This window comes from Ahaetulla prasina, chromosome 7, assembly GCF_028640845.1.
Source record: "Ahaetulla prasina isolate Xishuangbanna chromosome 7, ASM2864084v1, whole genome shotgun sequence".
In the NCBI taxonomy this organism is placed as follows: Eukaryota; Metazoa; Chordata; class Lepidosauria; order Squamata; family Colubridae; genus Ahaetulla; species Ahaetulla prasina.
In genome coordinates, this window is record NC_080545.1 from 81,723,569 (window position 1) to 81,743,155 (window position 19,587).

Below are 19,587 nucleotides of genomic sequence, written 5' to 3' on the forward strand. Positions count from 1 at the left end.
AATAGCAAAATGTGTCCTGTGCGATTTGTTACCCTAAACAAAAAAAAAACAGAAAAAAAATCGACATATTTGCTGGGAATAGTTATATCAAGTTATACATAAGATTTATAAATCACCTTGGCAATACACAAAATCAAACCCTGAAAGAAAAACCTAATATGTAAACATCTGGTGAGATTACAGGAAGAGTCTAGAAAACCTGTTCTGGATTATTTGCTGTTGATCTGATGAAGAGGTATTAAAAGTCATGCAACCATATGTACAATTCATTTGAACAGCCCGCACAGTGATAATACAGAAATTACTAATGACATGTTAACTTTGGAAGAATTAAAAAATGGATAGGAACGTTATTAAAGGCTTGAAATGTACTGCAGGAAGGCAGAATATTTAAAATCCTTAGCATCACTCTTTCTAATGAAAGACTTAACATAGCTAATTTCCACGCTATATTGAGCTGTTTTTAACTGGTTTGTTAAAACTAACTCCATAGGGCTTCAGCAGATATAGAATGGGTGGATTTGCAAATCGTGATCGGCCACATCCCACCATATTATGCATGAACCAAGCCATTGTTTTAATCCAGTTTTACCATTTGCTATTTAAATTACAGTGTCTGAAGGATGTTTTCTGCTTTCATTTTTCCAAATTTATCCTGTTGCCAAGTTCCAATTGCTGATGGCTGTGCTTCGGCTCATAAAACAGGCCATTCGTATCCATTTGCCCATAAACACAGAAGAGCTTTGAATGAGCTCATATTTCAAAGCTGATGTGATTGATGGATGTTTTGTAGAGATGATGCCCTCATAAAATAGGTAAGGTAATATTCTGCGGGAATGACGGTCAAATGCTTAGAAGACATTATGTTGACGCGACAATGGAGAGCAAGCACATTGTCAGGATTTTGTTTAATTATATTTTAAACCTAATTTTAATACTACTCTCAAAATTAAGTTAGCTTCCTTTTTGGGAGGATCTAATTTATCTAATTTATTTAGATCCTTTACTTTACTTTTACAATTTACTTCTAGAATTCCCAGGTGGCATTCAAGTTCTAACCAGGCCCAAATTTTGCTTTGTTTCAAAGCTTTGTCTACCTTGGTCAAATGCTAAAATCTTGTGTGCCTGTACACACATACACACACACAGTCTCCAGAACAGGTGGGAACAAGCTTTTTGCAGAATGTAAGTCTTAAGTACCCATTTCATTCATTAAGCCCAATCAGGGTGCTCCAGAATTGTCCCTCCTGAGTTGTATGTACGTGCATGTAGGTATGTTTTAAGAAGTCATCCCTTCACCACCTTAAAATCCTCTTGATCCCAAAGCTTTCCCCCTAAAAGGAATCCAGAATTTGATCTACCCACTACAATGATAAGAAGCAAACTTAGTATTTATGTCCATTTAACCATGTGTTAAGCAAACCATAGCGTAATGTTTTTATATATCATTTTTGTTAAAACTTAAGATACAAACTAATATAAAGAAATCAAAAACTAGAAGGGAAAAAAGATGAAAGATAAAGATACAAAAAGCGACTTCTGATAGTCCTCAGCACTTATAAGTAAACATTTTAACCTCTCTAATGTTACATATTCTGAATAGAATAGAATAGAATTTTTTTATTGGCCAAGTGTGATTGGACACATAAGGAATTTGTCTTGGTGCATATGCTCTCAGCGTAGATAAAAGATCTATCCTTATCATCAAAACCATATATTACAAGTTCATTTCTTCTCATTTTTATGCAAAAGTTCTATTAGTCTTCCTTGGTTTGTTGTTGTTGTTTTTGGGTTTTTTTTGTAACTGTTTATCCTTTAAAGCAAGCTGACTTTATGCTATGAGATGAGCACAGACTGCATGAAATCTTTGATGACAAATCTTGCACACTTGGAACAAAAACCGAACAAAGGTTGCTATGACTGACCATGATCGTTCCCACCTTGGTTACTGCTTAGTGGCATTACTTCAACAGGCTCTTATGTAAGGCTGGTCTTGAAAAATACTCTGAAGCTTCAACTGATCCAAAAGCTATACTGACTTCACAGTGCCATTTAAGGTTATCCCTTTAAGAGTCTAAGATGTACAAGAGTCCCAGACCAGGTTACTTGCAGGATCATTCAATTTTGAGGATCTCTGGCCATCCCATCAGATATGACCGGAAGGACCCACTCCAAATCACCTCTATCAAAGAGTGTTATTTTGTAAGATGTAGGAATACCCTATTGTGGTGGTCAAGAACCAGAAGGCCCCATCCTTTTTAGACTTCAAAAGATCTGCCTCTTCCTAAGGCATTAGGGCTGGGATGTTAGAGGAGCCCAAAGTACATGTGTTTTGTGCTGTGCAATATTATGCAGTGCCTTGGTTTTTGTGCTAGGATTGTTACTTTGGTTTCTTCTGGTTTTATTATATTTCTTTTGGCTGATAGTCATTTATGTAAGAGGGTCAATCGTGTGAAATTTCTAAATAATACAAAAATGTACTAATGTTAATACATGTTCACTACACACCCAAACATGCATTGCATTTTAAAAACATAAATGCCTATTCAGACAAAAATGCATATTTGATTTTTATCTCACCTTTTATTATTTTATGTTACCTTAAGGCAGCCAACTTATCCAATTGTCCTTCCTCATCCTGTTTTCCCCACAACCACCTTGTGAAGTAGGTTGGGTCTGGAAGAGTACGACTGACCCAAAGTCACCCAGCTGACTTTCATGCCTAAGGCAGAACTAGAACTCAAAATCTCCTGGTTTCTAGGCCACAATCTTAACCACTACACCAAACTGGCTCTTAAATCCAGAGGAAAAGGTAATCCTACAGCTTATACAGTGTTTCCCCGAAAATAAGACAGGGTCTTATTTTCTTTTGACACCCCCCCCCCAATAAGGACTTGGCCTTATTATTGGGGGGGGAGCTCTTATTATTTTGGGGGTGCAGGAGGTGGCGAGCATGGGACTGGATGTCCTGTCACTTCCCCTTCCTGTTCTTTGTGCTGGCCAAGCGGCCCAACACATCCCACCCCACCCCAAAACCTTCTCGCGAGTTGAATAAAACTTCTCAAACTCGCGAGGTTTTCTTATGGCGTGTTTCCCTGGACACAATGGTGAGGAAAGCAATGGAGCTAGAAAGGTAAGACCTGGGTCCCGCTTCTCGCCCGCCCCACCTGCCACCCCAAATTGCATTTCTAAAAGGGGTGGGTGGCTAAGCAAGGGGCAGGAGCCCTGCCATGCCCGGTGGGGGGGGGAGAGAAGAGAAAGCAAGGCTCTCCCATCTCGCTCCACGCTTCTTGCCTGCTCCACCTGCCACCCCTCAATAAAGAGATGGTGGGGAGGGGAAGCAGTCAGGCTGCTGATTGGAATGGGGTGGGATGTATTGGGCCGCCCGTACGGTGCAAAGAACACCCGGCCTCGCCTCAACTCATTTTGGTTGCGCGGCAAGCTACCAGAGGAAATGGCGGGACCGGCTGCGCATGCATGTTGGGGGGGGCTTATTTTGCAGGGGTGGCTTATATTATCACATGCGCTGAAAAGCCCAATTGGGCTTATTATCCAGATATGTCTTATTTTCAGGGAAACACAGTACTTATGTGCTAATTTATTGTTACAAGCTTTACACTGACACGTAAAAACACTGTTTTAATGTTGTATGGTTATTTTAAGCACATTTCTATGGCCGGGTTGAAAGTTTTACTAATGTGATGTGTCTGTGAACAGTACAGCATCTCAATTGATTTTGTTTTCAATGAAGAGTTCCAGTCCAATGCCTCCAATACAAACTCAGCTTGGAAGGAGATGCATTTTTTAATATAGGTTCTCCACTTATGCACATAATATTGTTTATAGCTTGACGCGGATGTAAAAAACAAACCTCCCCTGAGAAAGGTATCAGCTGCCCTTTTAAACATGTAGAAAATAGATGTTTCAGTGTGGCTGGGTGTCTTCTGCCAAAATATAGCTATGGTATATTTATTATCCAGGCTTACAGTACAATTTCCTTAGTCACTCAAGATGCTACTACAATTCTGTATTGTAAACAAGAAAATTCCACATTAAAGGAAATACAATAACAAGAAGCATATGTGAAAATCAAGCTGCAACCAAATGCTTACCTAATCAGATGTGGCCTCTACTTGCTTTGGCAAAACTGAAAGTCAGAAGACAAAACACTTAATAGTTAAAGCAGAGCAATTTGCTCTGCATAGCGACATTGCCAGAACTGGGAATTAGTGGGTTTGTCACATTTGCAATTCTCTCTAGTATATCAAGGCTTGACTTAAAATCAATGAACTTTTAACATCTGTCCAAGTCAAAGAAGTTGATGCATCCTTCCTGAATCAGCTACATAAACTGCTCTTAACAAATTTGCAGCTCCATTAAGTTACTCAGACCTTAATTCCATTTACTTCTTTATTTGAATGTGTTTTACTTAAAGATAAAAGCCTCTCCTGCTATGTGTTTTAAAAGGTATCAGAATTGTTTCTGGAAATTGATGCCACATAACATTATAGCAGTAGGCAGAAAAACGAAATGTAAAAGTCCAGTTTGCTAATGTACATTTAGATTAAACTAGATGACCAGAATTCTGTGGCCAGTGGAACTATGAAAAATTCTTAATCATAGTATCAAAAAGAAGTTACTAGAAAAGCCTCATTGTCACTTGTAATTGGGAGCCATTTAGAAAGGATTTCTTAATCTAACATTCTGTTAGGAAGAATGCATAGGCAACAGGAAGTCAGTGATGAACACTGCTAGACAGAGCTGTGTTCACGCAACAACTAAATCATGGTTCCTGTCCTCATGGTTTATGGAATAAACTATTATTGGTGGGTTTATACCCCAGATGATTAATAAACCATGCTTTGTCAAAAACAGTTCAGAGAATATGCTAAACCTATGCCAAACGAACTGTGTAATTCAGGGGTAAAATGCTCCTGGTTCGGACCGGATTGCCCAATCCAGCAGCAATGGCAGTGGGTGGTTCAGTGAACCGGTAGCAAAAATCCCTAGGGCCCCCCATGCCCAGCTGAGCCGCGCGATCATTAGAGGGTTTTTTTTTTACTTTTAAAAGCATTTTTTCTTCAGCCAAAAAAAATGCTTTTAAAAGTAAAAAAAAGCCTCTGATGATTGCACAGCTCAGGGATCGTCAGAGCTTTTTAAAAGCATTTTTTCTACAACCTCTTCAGCCAGAGGTTGTAGAAAAAATGCTTTTAAAAGTTAAAAAAAAAAAGTTGGCCATGCCTACCCAGTCACATTACCTTCCCCACCAAGCCACGCCCACAGTAACAAATTTTACATTTCACCACTGGTGTAGTTGGTATATTGTGTGAACTCAGTAATTAACTTAATGGTTGAAAAATCTGTTTTGAGTGCCAAACTCCCCAAATTCTAGTTTTGAAAAAACTCACTTAAACGTGGAAACCCTTCTGAACTATTAGGTGATTCATGCAGCCTTCTGAAATGTGCAAACCTAACTTTAAAACTATTTGGTCACACCCAATACTGATTTGATCTTGATTTCTCTTCGTTCATTTACTTTCCATTTTGTTAACTGATCAAAATAAACTATTTAACAGAATAACAGAGTTGGAAGTCTCAAAGAAGTTTCTTGGATGAGAAGCGAAACGTCTTCAAAAGAAAAAAAAAACAATAAAGTCCAGTTGCTGCCTGAAAAAGCATCTTTGGGACAACAGTGACCTGGATGACTGAGAATCTTTATAGAGTTGGAAGGAACTTTGGAGGTCTTCTAATCCAACCCCTTGCTTAGGCAGGAGACCCTGTATCTTTTCAGACAAATGGTTGTCCAACAACTTCTTAAAAACTTCCAGTGAGCATTCACAACTTCTGGAGGCAAGTTGTTCCACTGATTAATTGTTCCAACTGGCAGGAAATGTCTCCTTACTTTTATTAACACTTCTATTTCTGAAGGCATTCTTGATTTACAACATTTTTGCATAACTGCCTAAAACCTTTTGCACAGTATTTTATGTACATGTGTATATATCATGTGTATATATGTATGTATATGTATGTGTGTGTATATATATATATATATAATGAGAGTAAGAAAATGTCGTATTATTCTACCTATAGCTTTTTCCATGCAACATTTGGAATTTTTTTTCCAAATGCGTTTACAATTCAGGGTTTAAAAAAGGGTTGCCCACCAAAACATTACCTATGTGAGCATCCAAGGAGGAGCTTTGGCCGGCTTTGCAAGCCGCAGTTTCCAATGCGAGATTTTTCCCTGCAACAAATAAATATACTACTAACCAGAGTTTATAAAACATTTGCTAGACCAATTCTTGAATACAGCTCGCCTGTCTGGAACCCATACCACATTTCAGACATCAATACAATTGAGCGTGTCCAGAAATATTTTACAAGAAGAGTTCTTCACTCCTCTGAATACAACAAAATACCTTATGCCACCAGATTTGAAATCTTGGGTTTAGAAAACTTAGAACTCTGCCGCCTTTGACAGGACCTATGTTTAACTCATAGAATCATCTATTGCAATGTCCTTCCTGTCGAAGACTACTTCAGCTTCAATCACAACAATACAAGAGCAAACAATAGATTTAAACTTAATGTTAACCGCTTCAATCTTGATTGCAGAAAATATGACTTCTGTAACAGAGTTAATGCTTGGAACACACTACCTGACTCTGTGGTCTTTTCTCAAAATCCCCAAAGCTTTAACCAAAAACTGTCTACTATTGACCTCACCCCATTCCTAAGAGGTCTGTAAGGGGCGTGCATAAGAGCACAAATGTGCCTACCGTTCCTGTCCTATTGTTTCCTTTCATTATATCCAATTAATATAGTTATTACATACTTATATATATGCTTATATATTATATAGTTACTTTCATGCTTATGCTTATATATACTGTTGTGACAAAATAAATAAATAAATAAATAAAATAAATCAGCTTTTCTCCGGGAGCCAGCACTACGGAGTCGCCAAGCGCGGCAGGAATGCCTAGTACGCTCAGCAGGTGCTTCTAAAGTAGTCTGGAGGAGTCTCATCTCCCCATGACAGGTACTACCAATTCGGGGGAGATGGAAGCCTTCCTTTTTTGCAGAAGCCGTTTTCCTCGCCTGCAGGAATTCTTGTATTAACCTGACAAAGGGCAACACTCACAAACATCCCAAAAGCAGCAGCCACCGATCTCAACCTTGCCCCAAATCTACCCGCCAATTGCTCGAACGCTCCTCCTCCAGGCGTTACTTTCATCCCTGACGTCGCCTACGTCACAATGGCTAGACCCTCCCCTCCGCTTTTCTCTCCCAGGCTTTTCGCTCGGCCCTTTTCTCCCTAAAAAGGACAATGGTACGCATATGCAAAATAGTTCGATTGAGAATTCAGCCCGTGGGAACGGCGCATGCGTACATCGACTGAAAAAGTTAAACCGATGATTCCGGATCTTGCTTGCTCTCCAGACGCCAGGAGCGAGACAAGGAAAAGTGGCGGAGCGTGGACCAGGGAACCCCATCGCGGCACACCGCCCACGATCGGTTTTGGTTGGAGGTGAGGGAATTCGGCGTTTGTCGGTTAGTCTTGGCGTTTGTTTGAAAGAGCGGTCTTGATAGGGATTCTGGCAAGTTTTGTCATGCGTGCAAAATGCAGTTTTTTTGAAAAGCTAATCTCTAGGAAAACTCAGGGATGACTTGGGAAAATACTTATTTTTAGATGGGAAGATCGATAAAAGGTATTATCATCGAAACTTCGTGGGAGGTTTTGAATGCGCATCATTGCGGAAAAAGATGAATCGGAGTAGGAAGAGATTGACTGCATTGTTGTGAACATGTGGCCAGTGACAACGACTTTTTTTTTCCCCCTCGGAGAAAAATAGTTGGAAGAAATAAGTGCTTTGGAGACCAGATTGCTGGGTACAACCCTAAAGGGAATGTTATCTTGTGCACACTTACTTAAGAAGTAAAATCCATTGGACCTGTTAGGATTTCCTTTAAAGTAAATTGTACAATGAATGCTTTAATGGAGTTAAAGATTTCCACCGTGATTGAGTGACTAGAATCCTCCGGGTTCAATTAGTTTTAGCGGTCGCTAAACTTTTTAAAAACAATTTTTCGAAATAGCAGAGAAAGCTCTAAAAATAAGGGGAAAGGGGAAGAAATGAGACCTGCCGTTCTGTGTTACCTTCTTTTTACTAAAGAGCAATCCCGGGGGAACATTAGCGAGTGCATCAGGGAGCAAAATAACATTGGAATGATGGCAGCCACCGTTTGCTCATTAGGGAGCGCATTGGTGGCTGCAGCGGACGGAGCAGCGTGGTCCGTTACAACTATGGACGCGGCGTTAGCGACGGAGGAGAAGCGAAGCGGGACAGGGCTGGGGAGGGAGGGAAGACACAAAACGTGTTTAAAGATTTTTCTCTTCGGGATTCCTAAACCCAGGAGCGTAAAGTTCGAATTCAGAACGATCCCGATCCCAACGTTCCATTTTCGAACGTTTTCCCCGGGACCTTCGAAAAGAATATTACACCTGTAGACGGGATTGAAGAAAAATAAGTTGCGTTACGCGGGGCAGAGAAGCGAATGGAAGCTCTGGGGTGGGGTGGGGTGGGGTGGGGGGGCGAGAGTCTGTCTGCGTTTCTCCAGAGTGAAAAGCAGCCGGGATGGGAAAGCGGCGTGTAAGTAGTTTTTAACACTCCGGATCCCCGAAGGTCGACTGTGGGTTCTGACACTTTGGGGCGGAGGGAAAAGAAGCCTTCGTAGGTGAGTGCAGCCTGATGTTCTTTAGCAGGTCGTCACGTTCTTTTTAGTATGCAAGATTTTTATTAAAAAGAGTTCCAAAGATTTAGCGGTTGCATATATTTGTCTCATTGGTCGCCGGAACCGAGTGGGTGGTGATAGCGATGTGGGGGTGGGTTGGGTTAGGCAGGGGCTTTGCCATCTTCAAAGCCCGACCGGGGAGGAGAACAAACTCCCGCGGACGGTTTCTGCAAATCCCACTTGCATCTCGCCTTTTCTTATAAAAAAAAGCCGCCTCTATTCACTCTCCCCCCCTCCCCAATAAAAAAAACCTTCCCGGGAAAGGCGAATGTTTCCTCTCAGGTGAAAGAGGAACTGGGCTTTTTCCACCTTCTGGTGAGGGCGAACAAACAAAGGGCTGCCCTGAGCATGTGGCTCTCGTGTTTGGCGAGCTGGGCCGGTTCTCGGCGCCCGCGCCCCGGCCGGCCCCCCCTGACATGGACCCTCTGAGGAGAAGGGCCGAAGCCGGGGTGGCCGGGTGTGGGGAGGGGGGCGACTCCCGCGCGCTGCGGACGCGCCTTCTTAGCGCTGAAGCGCGGCGGCCCTCAGGACTTTTTCTCTCGGAGGTGAAAACTTTTTCGCGGCGGTGCATGCCCGCCGTCGCGAGGCATCACGTTGCCGCGCAGGGAAAAGGGAAGAGAAAGAGGCGTGTTTTTTAGGTGCCCGGGAGAGCAGGAAGCAGCGCCTCCGCCCGACGGATGCGAAACGGAGCGGTGGGCACGGCAGCCGCGCGCCCACGCGGGGATCATTGTTTGGGGAAACTTTTGGGGCCCGCGCGAGGCGGGCGTGTTTTTTTGTGTGTTTTTTTTCCCCTTCTCTTCCGCTGGCTGTTGGGGCGCGCTGCGCTTCCACGCCTCGTGCGCCCTGTTTATGGGAGGTCTGGTCGAGCTCGCTTTGAAGTCGGAACTGTTGCCATGTTTGAATTACGTCAGGGCAGAGCCATGAGGAGGAACCAGTTCTGGGTTAATAGGGAGACCGCGCGCACGCCCGCTCGCCCGCCAGCAGCCAGCTAACTATCCGCGCGCCCACCTACCCATCCTCACAATAAACTCTTCTTCCCCCTACCCCGGATAGCTGCGATTGGGAGGTGGGTGGGTGGAGATCTTCAGCGAAGTGCCGCGGAGCGAGATGAATGGAAACTCGGGGCCAGCAAGCCCCCTTTCCATCTCTTTTGTTCTGCGGCAAAACCTCGGGAGTAAAACTTGAAAGCGCAACGATTTCGTTCGCACAACCGGGTAGACTTAAAAAGGGCATCTTTGGCTTGGTTGTGCCATTCTTGGTCGTAGTTGGTGGGTTCGGTTGTATCCGCAAAAGCCATGCAACGGAGTTAATTGGGGGAATCGAGATCCACTTAAACTCAGGTTAGTTGGGGATGTGTACAGAGATGGGCACCTCCCCAACTCTGGAAGTAAAACTGAGGGCCCGAATTCTGACTTGACTTTTCCCAGTCCAGTCCAAAGTAAGTTACACCATGTGCTGGTGATCCCTTTCTGGTGATCACTGGGCACTAGAATGTCAAGGAAATTGGTGGGGTGGGTGCAAATATAAAAAAGGTAAAGGTTCCCCTCGCACATACGTGCTAGTCGTTCCCGACTCTAGGGGGTGGTGCTCATCTCCGTTTCAAAGCCGAAGAGCCAGTGCTGTCGGAAGACGTCTCCGTGGTCATGTGGCCGGCATGACTCAACGCCAAAGGCGCAAGGAACACTGTTACCTTCCCACCAAAGGTGGTCCCTATTTTTCTACTTCCATTTTTTATATGCTTTCGAACTGCTAGCTTGGCAGAAGCTGGGTCAAGTAATGGGAGCTCACCCCGTTATGCGGCACTAGGGATTCGAACCACTGAACTGCCGACCTTTCGATCAACCAGCTCAGCGTCTTAGCCAATGAGTCACCACATCCCCTGTAGGTGTAAATGTACTGACATTAAAAAAAATTGTGACAGTGGATATGATCCATCTCTCCCCTTTAAAAAAAATGTTCAGACTCTAGAACAGGGATTGGCAACCTTAAACACTCAAAGATCCATTTGGGCCCGTTTCCCACAGAAAAGAAAACACCGGGAGCCACAAAACCCTTCTGACATCTAAAATGAAGATAACACCAGATATATCATTTCTTACCTTTATGCTATGTATAAAAAACTAGTGTTTTGCATTTATGAAAGCAATTACCTGCTACAGAGAAAACACATTTTTGTTTCTGCATGCAACAAAAACATTTTGAACTCAGAAAAAAAAGGTGGGTCGAAAAGTTCAATAAATCATGTGCCGACAGGTGTCACACATTGGCAGTTGTGAAGCATATTTTGAGCATCGGAGCCGCAGCAGAGGGATGAAAGAGCCACATGTGGCTCCAGAGCCACAGGTTGCAGACCCTCTGCTCTAGAAAGAGTGCAGAGAAGAGCAGCAAAGATGATGAGGGGACTATTCTCCAAAGCACCTGAAGGCGGGACAAGAAGCAATGGGTGGAAATTAATCAAGGAGAGAAGCAACTTAGAACTAAGGAGAAATTTCCTGATAGTTGGAACAATTAATCAGTGGAACAGATTGTCTTCAGAAGTTGTGGGTGCTCCATCACTGGAGGTTTTTAAGAAGAGATTGCATAATCATTTGGCTGAAATGACATAGGGTCTGCTGCTTGGGCAGGGGGTTGGACTAGAAGGCCTCCAAAGTCCCTTCCAACTCTGCTATTCCTCCCTCAACAGCATTTGTACAATCTAGGAGACAAATGTTTTGCATCCCTTTGAAGCCACCAAGGCAATGAGTTCTCATTATTTGGCATTAAAACATGAAACTGGTTGAAAAGAAAATAAGAAAACTGCACATACTGGGAAGAGAGGAGGATTGCAAGAGGCTTTTCAGCTTCCCTGCAGGAACCTTGTTTTTACTTCTGCAGTTCCCTCCCTACCCTGTCATTTTGTCGTTATTAATGAAATCTTGCCTGAAGCAACCATAAAGTTCTGGGTGTCCAGATTGATTAGGGCGGGGAAAGGAGTGGTGAGGAGTATCATTCTTGTATTGTAACTTATGGAAGCCCTTAATATTTCCTGAGTTTTGCCTTTAAAAAAAAAAAAGATTTGGCAATGCAGATCTTGATGAATTCAGTTCCTAAGGCTTTGTGATGTGGCCTTTCCTGGGGCTACAGGATGGAAGCCTCTGATTTTTCCTTGATGCGCTGGGGTCTATTTTGAAAAGTAGGTCAGCTTTAACAGAGGTGGACACAGATGGGTGGTCTTTGTTTGAGGCACAGCCTGCTTGTATGCCCTGGTGTGGCCTTTCTCTCAGTTGCAGATACTGTTTTTATTGCTTCCTTGCTTGGAAATGCCTTTCCACTTCAGTCATTTTGAATTTATAATTTCTCCTATCCCTTAAGGGCAGTGATGCATATTAAAGGCAAAGAAGGTTGAGAACTTTTGAAACAGGGCATTGCAAGCACATTTTTTCCCATCTCAATAATGTGGGTGTTCCACATTGATTGACTGGTGCCTTTCGTCAAAACCTTATCCCATTTTGTTCAGCATTCCTGCATTCACATCGATGCAACAGCAGCTTATTCCTAAAATACCTTTGATCTTATTGGGTATTGCCACTGGTTACAGCCTTACACAGTTTAACATAAAAAGAACATGCATTGAATTCAAAGCTTTCATAAATGAAGTCCTCAGTTCCAAGGAAACATAAACATACCGCCCTGAGTCCTCAGAGAAGGGCGGTATAAAAATTTAAATAAATAAATAAATAAATAAATAAAAAATAAGTACATCTGCTCAAATTCTGCCTTTTTTACTTCTGCACCTCATGTACCACATTATAAAAATTATTTTAAAGCGGAGAATCCATCCTTTCTTCCTTCCACCATTATATGAACAACAATAAATATTAATTTGTGTATAACAATCTTTTCCAAGTAACTGCAAATGCCCTTTTTTGGTCATAAATACAAAAGTTTGCTAACCAAGTCAGGGAATCTAGGGAAGTTTAGTGATTGTTGCATCAATCTTTTTTCCATAGCAACTTTTAAGAAACAAATTATCTTTTGGTGTCTGAATTCTAATAGCAACAACCTTGAGAAGAAAAAATGCACTGTTGTGAATTCCAAGGCAAAGAGATAGTAGCTTGCTAGTAGATCACCCAGGCAGCTTTTCTTGCTAGAGAAATTATAATGAAGCTTGATGGTCTTTGCAACACAGTATGTGTGCCAAATGCTCAACTCAGTAACATTTTTAGAATAGTTTTTTGCGGCCAACTTTTCATGAAAATATTATGCTGCTTTGCCTTTGAATTGTTAATATTTTACTAGAATTCCTTTGTCTAACATATACTTAAATGTACAGAGGAATTTGAACAAAAGCATTCTGGATTTTATGGCCTTGAATGTACCTTACTGGTGAAAACTATGGCAAAGGAACACATGGGTTACACATAGGAAGTGTCAGGTTCAATCTTGGCATCTCTTATAGGGCTGAGAAAGATACACTATCCTGCTTGAAACTGCAGAGGTGCATCTAAATCAGGGGTACTTGGCAACTTTAAGACTTGAGGACCAACTTCAGTTTAAGGCCAATAACATCACAGATATACAGTATTGCTCCCTAGACCACAAGTTGATAATCCTATCATAACAGTGGCTCAGTGGTTAGAATACAGTGCTGCAGGCTACTTCTGCTGACTGCCGGCTGACTACAATCTCACCAGGCTCAAGCCTTCCATCCTTCCGAGGTGGGTAAAATGTGGACCCAAATTGTTGGGGGCAATAAGCTGACTCTGTCTTAGAGAGGGCTGTAAAGCGGTATATAAGTCTAAGTGCTATTGTTATAATGTGAATATCTTTTCCAGCTAAAAGCTAAATATTTGTTCCTCCTCTATGTATAACATCCTCCTGGATTGTTTTACAACCCTTTTCTTGGGGATGATAGTTTTTATACAGTATGTCATTCTGCACCAACAATAGAACAGGAAAAGGACCAACCTTAAGCAATTCAATTAAGTCCAAAAATAGCAAGTGAGAAATAGGAGAAAAGTAGATCTTAAGGTGGTGATGGTGAACCTTAAGCGTTCTCGCGTGCTGGAAGTGTCATGCAAAACTGTCCCGTGCTGAATGCGTGGCCTTGCCGGCTCCCATCATGTTCCTGTGCTCAAACATGCGCCAGTCAGCTAGCCGTCGCGCGCATGGTGCTGGTGACCTGGAAGTGCGGCGGTCCATCGCGCATATGTGAGCCGCCAACCCAGAAGGCCGGGTGCTGGCTCGCGCATGCGTGATGGACCACCACACTTCCGGGGTCTGCCGTCACCAAGCACGCAACAACCAGCTGACCAGCGCGCGTTTGAGCACAGGAATGCGACAAGGAGCCGGTGAGGACACACATTAGGCACGGGACGGTTTCGCGTGCTGCTTCTGGCATGCGTGCCATAGGTTTGCCAGCACAGTCTTAAGGACTAGCAGCTTAGGTCACATTGAAATGAAACTGTCTTCACTTGCTTGCAGAAAAATGGAAAAGATTCAGCCAGCCAAAGAATCTGGACATTTCGGACCACCATTTTATTGTTTATGGAATTGATGTATATTGATGCATGTAAGATGTATATTGATCCATATTGACATCTTATGGCCTGACACATAAGATTCCAGTTGTGTAGCACAATTTTTGCTGGTGTGAAAAAGGAATGTGTGTATATGCACAGTGCACTAACTAGCTGTTATTTCCAGTTCCCTTGACAGAATATCTATTCCCGTGGTGAAAAGAAATTTTCTTTGGTATCTTTTGTCCCTGGACTGAAAATGAATGCCTTTAAAATTGTTTGCCATAGTTTTAACAAGGGGTGAAGCGCGAAAGGGTGTTTTGCTACAAGCGTGGCTCTTTTAAGCTAAAAGTACAGGAATCGCTCTCATCCATACTGTGGGAACTGAATTCTGTTCACATACAACAATGCTGAACTCATCTAAGAGAGAAACCCCTGAACAGACCCATTGAGTTAGAAGTAAGTCCCGCTCTGTTCAGTATTCTCAGGGATCCCTTGCATTAGATACAGTCAAAGAGGAGACAGTGTTTTGTCTTCAAAGCCTCCCGCCTATCAGGAATTCTCCCTGAGATGGGAAGCCTGCTCTGTGGTCTGAAAACTCCAGCAAGGGAGGGAGTAAATTCCTGAGTTAAAAAGGCTGCTCGTGAGATTAGTTGGAAATGCCCTGCTGGTTTATTCTTTTGTACATTTTAAAATCCAGGAGGAGAGAGTTTGCACTTGATCCTATCTAGCTTTGGGACGAAACAAGAATAAATAAACTGCAATCTGCTGCAGTCTTCGTAATGGCAGAAACAGTTTCTGATCGTTATGACGTGAAGCACCTTGCAGTATTGAGTTTGCATACTAAGGGTGTGTGTGGACTCCAGTGTATCATTTTAACAGCACAATGAAAATACATGCTTTTCAGCTGTGAAAATTGGGGAAGGGGGAGAGTGAGCCTAGTTAAAATATTGATGAGTTCTTTTGGGGTGCAAGTTTTTCCAGCTGTTATCCTTTTATAAAAGCTCCCACATGTTTTCACACCTGGATGTTTCTGTCACAGCTAGGCTCCCAGAGATGTATTGTGGAGAATTGAAAATACATAGATGAGAAATGCGCCTTTTCTGCGTGCCAAAGGCGGACTGATTCTTGTGGCTAAGAAAAGCACATTATTTGAGGTGGGGGAAAGGCAACACCTATTCTAGGGCTTTTACGTAACACATTTCCTCCCGTTCAAAATGGCAGGAAATCAGCCATCACATTCTGCCCTTTCAGGGTTTTTTTTTTCCCCTTTTCTTTTTTGCTTTAATATCACTTTAAAGTCCAGACTCAGCAAAGCTGAATTAGTATCACTTCATTCACTAAAATGTAAATGATCTGCCACATTGGGCTGCTGTTAATGGTGGAGGATTTTACGCTGGCGGCAAGGGAATTTTAAGCTCCTGTCAGCCCTCCCAGGTAAACCAGACAGGAAACAGACAGTTAATTCTACTTTATTGTAAGGCTACGTTAACAGAATCTTGCAAACTTCCCTCTGCCACTTTTAACTGCTTGATCAATTAGGGTGCGTCTTTCCTGAGTCTCTTTCTCTGACCTTTAAGCCCCTGGAGGCTGCTGCCTCTCTTGCCTGATAGTTTCCTAGGCAGCATCTCTTCCCCTTGTCCCCTACCCCCACCCCACCCCCAAGGTCATCCACTCATTCCATTACAGGCAATTTGGGTTATGAAAAGTAATCTTGGAAGTCAAAACGTATATTTAGTATTGATGTTCTACTTGCTTTTCATTACAAACAATTGAACAGATTTCGAAGAAAATCCTCCTCCTTGAAATAGCAGTCCACTTAATCCTCATCGTGAAATTGAAAACCTCAACACGAGGCTGGCCCTGAAGTTAGGAAGGATGGTAAATGTTTCCCTTTAAAGACTTTCTCAGTTGCTGTCTAGCATGTTGGGGCTGCACTGCTTTGTCTATGTTTAATATGGCTTAGGAAAGCAAATGTCAAAAAAAAAAAAAGGATTTAGAGAGGTTGTAGGTGCAAAAAAAATCTCAGGTAAAAGAACTAAACTTAAGAAAATAACAAGGTTGACATCTTTATCATCATCATTATTAATTAAAAGTTACTCAAATGTTGTGGCATTGCCAAATTTTGCATGAGAACTCATGAGATATTGTCTTTTTAATATGACATGTACATTAATTTTTCTTATTTTTTGAATCCGCAACATCATGCATGATGGTGCCATCAGCTGCAAATGTCACTATTTTTTAAAAAACTTAAATGCAGGTAGTCCTCAACTTGCAACCATTTGTTTAATGACCGTTTGAAGCGAAAACAAAGCTGAACAAAGTGACTTATGACCTGTCCCTGCACTTATGACAGTTACAGTGTCCCCTCAGTAGCGTGATTAAAATTGAGCGCTTGGCAAACAGCACGTATTTATAATAGTTGCAGCATTCCAGGGCCATGTGGTATGTGATTTTCACAGCTGCCTTCCAACAAGAATTGACAATGGGGAAGCCAGCAGGAAGTTGCAAGTTGGAGTCATGTGATGGTGTGTTTAATACACTGTGGTGATATGCTTAATGACTGCAATGGGCACTGATGAACTTCCACTGTAGGTTGGGTGTGGTCATTTGATTTTCACGCCGAATCGTGGTTTGTAAGTGAGGATTACCTGTGAAAGCAAAGTCCCATAACTTGCTAAGTTCCAAATAAAGTGAGGGAAGCCGTTGTTATAATCTTACATGACTGTACCTCTAAGACATTTTTCCTCAACACGGCACTTTTCAGATGTCTTAAGACCACAATTAACAGTGTTACCAGGCTGTGTTATAACCTGGATTGAATCCTAGTCAGCATAGCCAGTGGCATCCAGCACAATTTGTTATTCTACTTGCCTGATATTTTTCATATTTATAGGGCTTCTTCAGCATGCCAGGCTGCAATTATTTGTTTATTGCCTTGTTTATAGTTGCATTTCTACAATGCATTATGGGATAATTTTCTGGGCATTTACAATTTACTAATGCTCTCTTTGCTATGTACACAGAGCTCATTCTGCCTTATAATTTTGCTAAAATGAGTGAGCATACCGATAGTCCTTGACTTACAACTATTAGTTTAGTGACCATTCAAAGTTACAGCAGGACTGAAAAAAAGTGACTTATGACTGTTTTTCACACTTACGACTGTTTTAGCATCTCCATGATCAAAATTCAGGCGCTTGGCAACTGGAATGCATTTATGACGGTTGTACTGTCAAGGTGTCATCAACTGTAACCTTCCCAGCCGGCTTCTGACAAGCAAAGTCAATGGGTGGAAGTCTGATTCACTTAAGGGCCACATGATTCACTTAACAGCCAGCAAAAAGAGTTGTAAAATGGGGCACAACTCCCTTAACAAGTGTCTCACTTAGCAACAGGAATTTGGGGCTAGGTTGTGTTTGTAAGTCAAGGACTACCTGTACTTAACCAGGCAAGAATAAAACTACCTTGGATTGAGATTGGCCATATATCTTCCTTATTTTCTGCTACTCTGCTACTTAGTTCCTCCTCTTGTTTGGCAGGAGGAATTTGCACCAAATAATTCCAACATTTAAAAAAAACGGTTATTTCCAGAAAACTTTCTGAGAAATGTCCGTCTTATAGTTTATTGTTCTGACCTAGGCTTCACAAAAGCACAAAACAGACTTCTTGTCTCAACAAAACCCCTTTTTATTAAGCTAATGTGAATTCCTCTCATTCACATCTAGCAAAGTCCTGGCAAACAGTCTTTCAAGGATGAATTTACAACCACAGACCTTATCAGGCTTGGAGAGCTGCAGGCCGATATCTTCCAAAGGCAATGCTCTACAAGAAAATACTTGGCAAGGAGTCTCTGAGAGTCACGAACAGATCTTCACACTAATGAAATGAACTAATTGTCTCCTGCAAACTCCATTCCCCTTTTCCTCCTCTTTATTCCATATGGGAGGGGCCATTCACCATCCACCATCCACTTTACTCCTGAGTCGGCCCTTGTTCCTTAGCTGTTCCCTTCTCTTGGCAGCTCTGCCTATGCACACATTGGGAACAGGGTTCAGCTGTTCTTTAGCCCCACTTATCTCTGACTCCGAAGGTAGCTGATAACTGTCAGATGGCCCTGGCCCTATCTCTGCACTCATCAGAGCCTTCCCCAGACTCCAGGACTGATCCAAGTTCCTTCCCAACTTCCTCACTTTCCGAGTCTGCTGCAGCTCCGCAGCTGGCGGGCCACAACAGTTTATTTACTCTGTTCCCGCAAAAAGGCACATGGGTCTTTAATTCCCCCAACAGCAGAACTGTGATATCAGACATCTGCTTTAGACTCCTTTAGAATAAGGGTTTTGGTTTTGGTTTTTGCTTATGAATCTCATCTCAGGGACATCTTGTATAAATAAATCAGCCGCAAGAGTAAAGTAGTAGAACTTAAGTCAGTGGTCCAGATATTTGGAGAACAGATGTTGTTCTCCTTCACCTTTTCATTATCTGATGCTATGTTTCCTTTCTCTGTCTTGTGCTTGGTAGAACTGGAATTCACCAGGGCTATGATCAGAAGTGGTGTTCAGACCGGTTCGGGTGAACCAGTAGTGGCGACTTGGGGGTGGGGGTGGGCCTGCCCCCGCCCTACCCAGGCAAAATCCCGTCCTATATTGCTGTGTTTTTGATGCCGCATGCATGAGCAAATTGCCGTGTTTTGTGAAACCGCACACATGCGTGGAAGGTGTGTGAGCAAAGCGAGCATGCACGCATGCTCACCTTTCCGGTGCTGGGCAAAGCGGTTGCTACAGTATGTGAAGCTCACGGCTGCGATTACTGTTGTAGTCTTTTCCTGATCCAAAGCATTACATAGAATCACAACTTCTCCCAGTTGGGGAAAACAGCCGTCAGGACTGGGTAAAATCTCCTCGTTGCTAATTGGACTGAGTCTTTAATTTGTTGTTTGTGGTCCCCGCCTACTCCTCTTTCTTTCCAGCTTTTTCGACTCGGTTTGCTTTGGACCGGACGTGTAATTTTACCTCAGGGTTTGTGAGCGGAGTTTGAGGTTTTCCAGGTTTGAAATTTTTTGTAATTTTTATAGTTTTTATAATTTTGTTTTTTGGCTTCTATTTTTGTACCTTGTTTTGTCTTTTTACTTTTTGGAGACTTCAGTGAGAGGGGAGTGGCTCCCGAGCCCGCTGAGGGCGGCCTCGGCGTTTTTTCCCTTTTATTTTTTCGCCCGGCCAGCCAAACAGCTGAGAAGCGCTCACGGGCTTGTCCCCGAAGTGCGGAGAGCCGCAATATTTTCGGAACG

The 19,587-nt window shown here is 42.6% G+C and overlaps 1 protein-coding gene across 2 annotated transcripts in view; it reads left to right on the forward strand.

Moving 5' to 3' along the window:
• Nucleotides 1–7,402: 7,402 nt before the first annotated feature.
• Nucleotides 7,403–19,587, forward strand: part of SINHCAF (SIN3-HDAC complex associated factor) — a 39,415-nt gene continuing 27,230 nt past the window's right edge. The window contains exon 1 of one of the 2 annotated variants that reach the window (XM_058190949.1): nt 7,403–7,534. The gene's annotated coding sequence lies outside the window, so the exon portion shown is untranslated. The remainder of the gene's footprint in view (nt 7,535–19,587) is intronic. The other variant, XM_058190948.1, reaches the window with a different exon arrangement.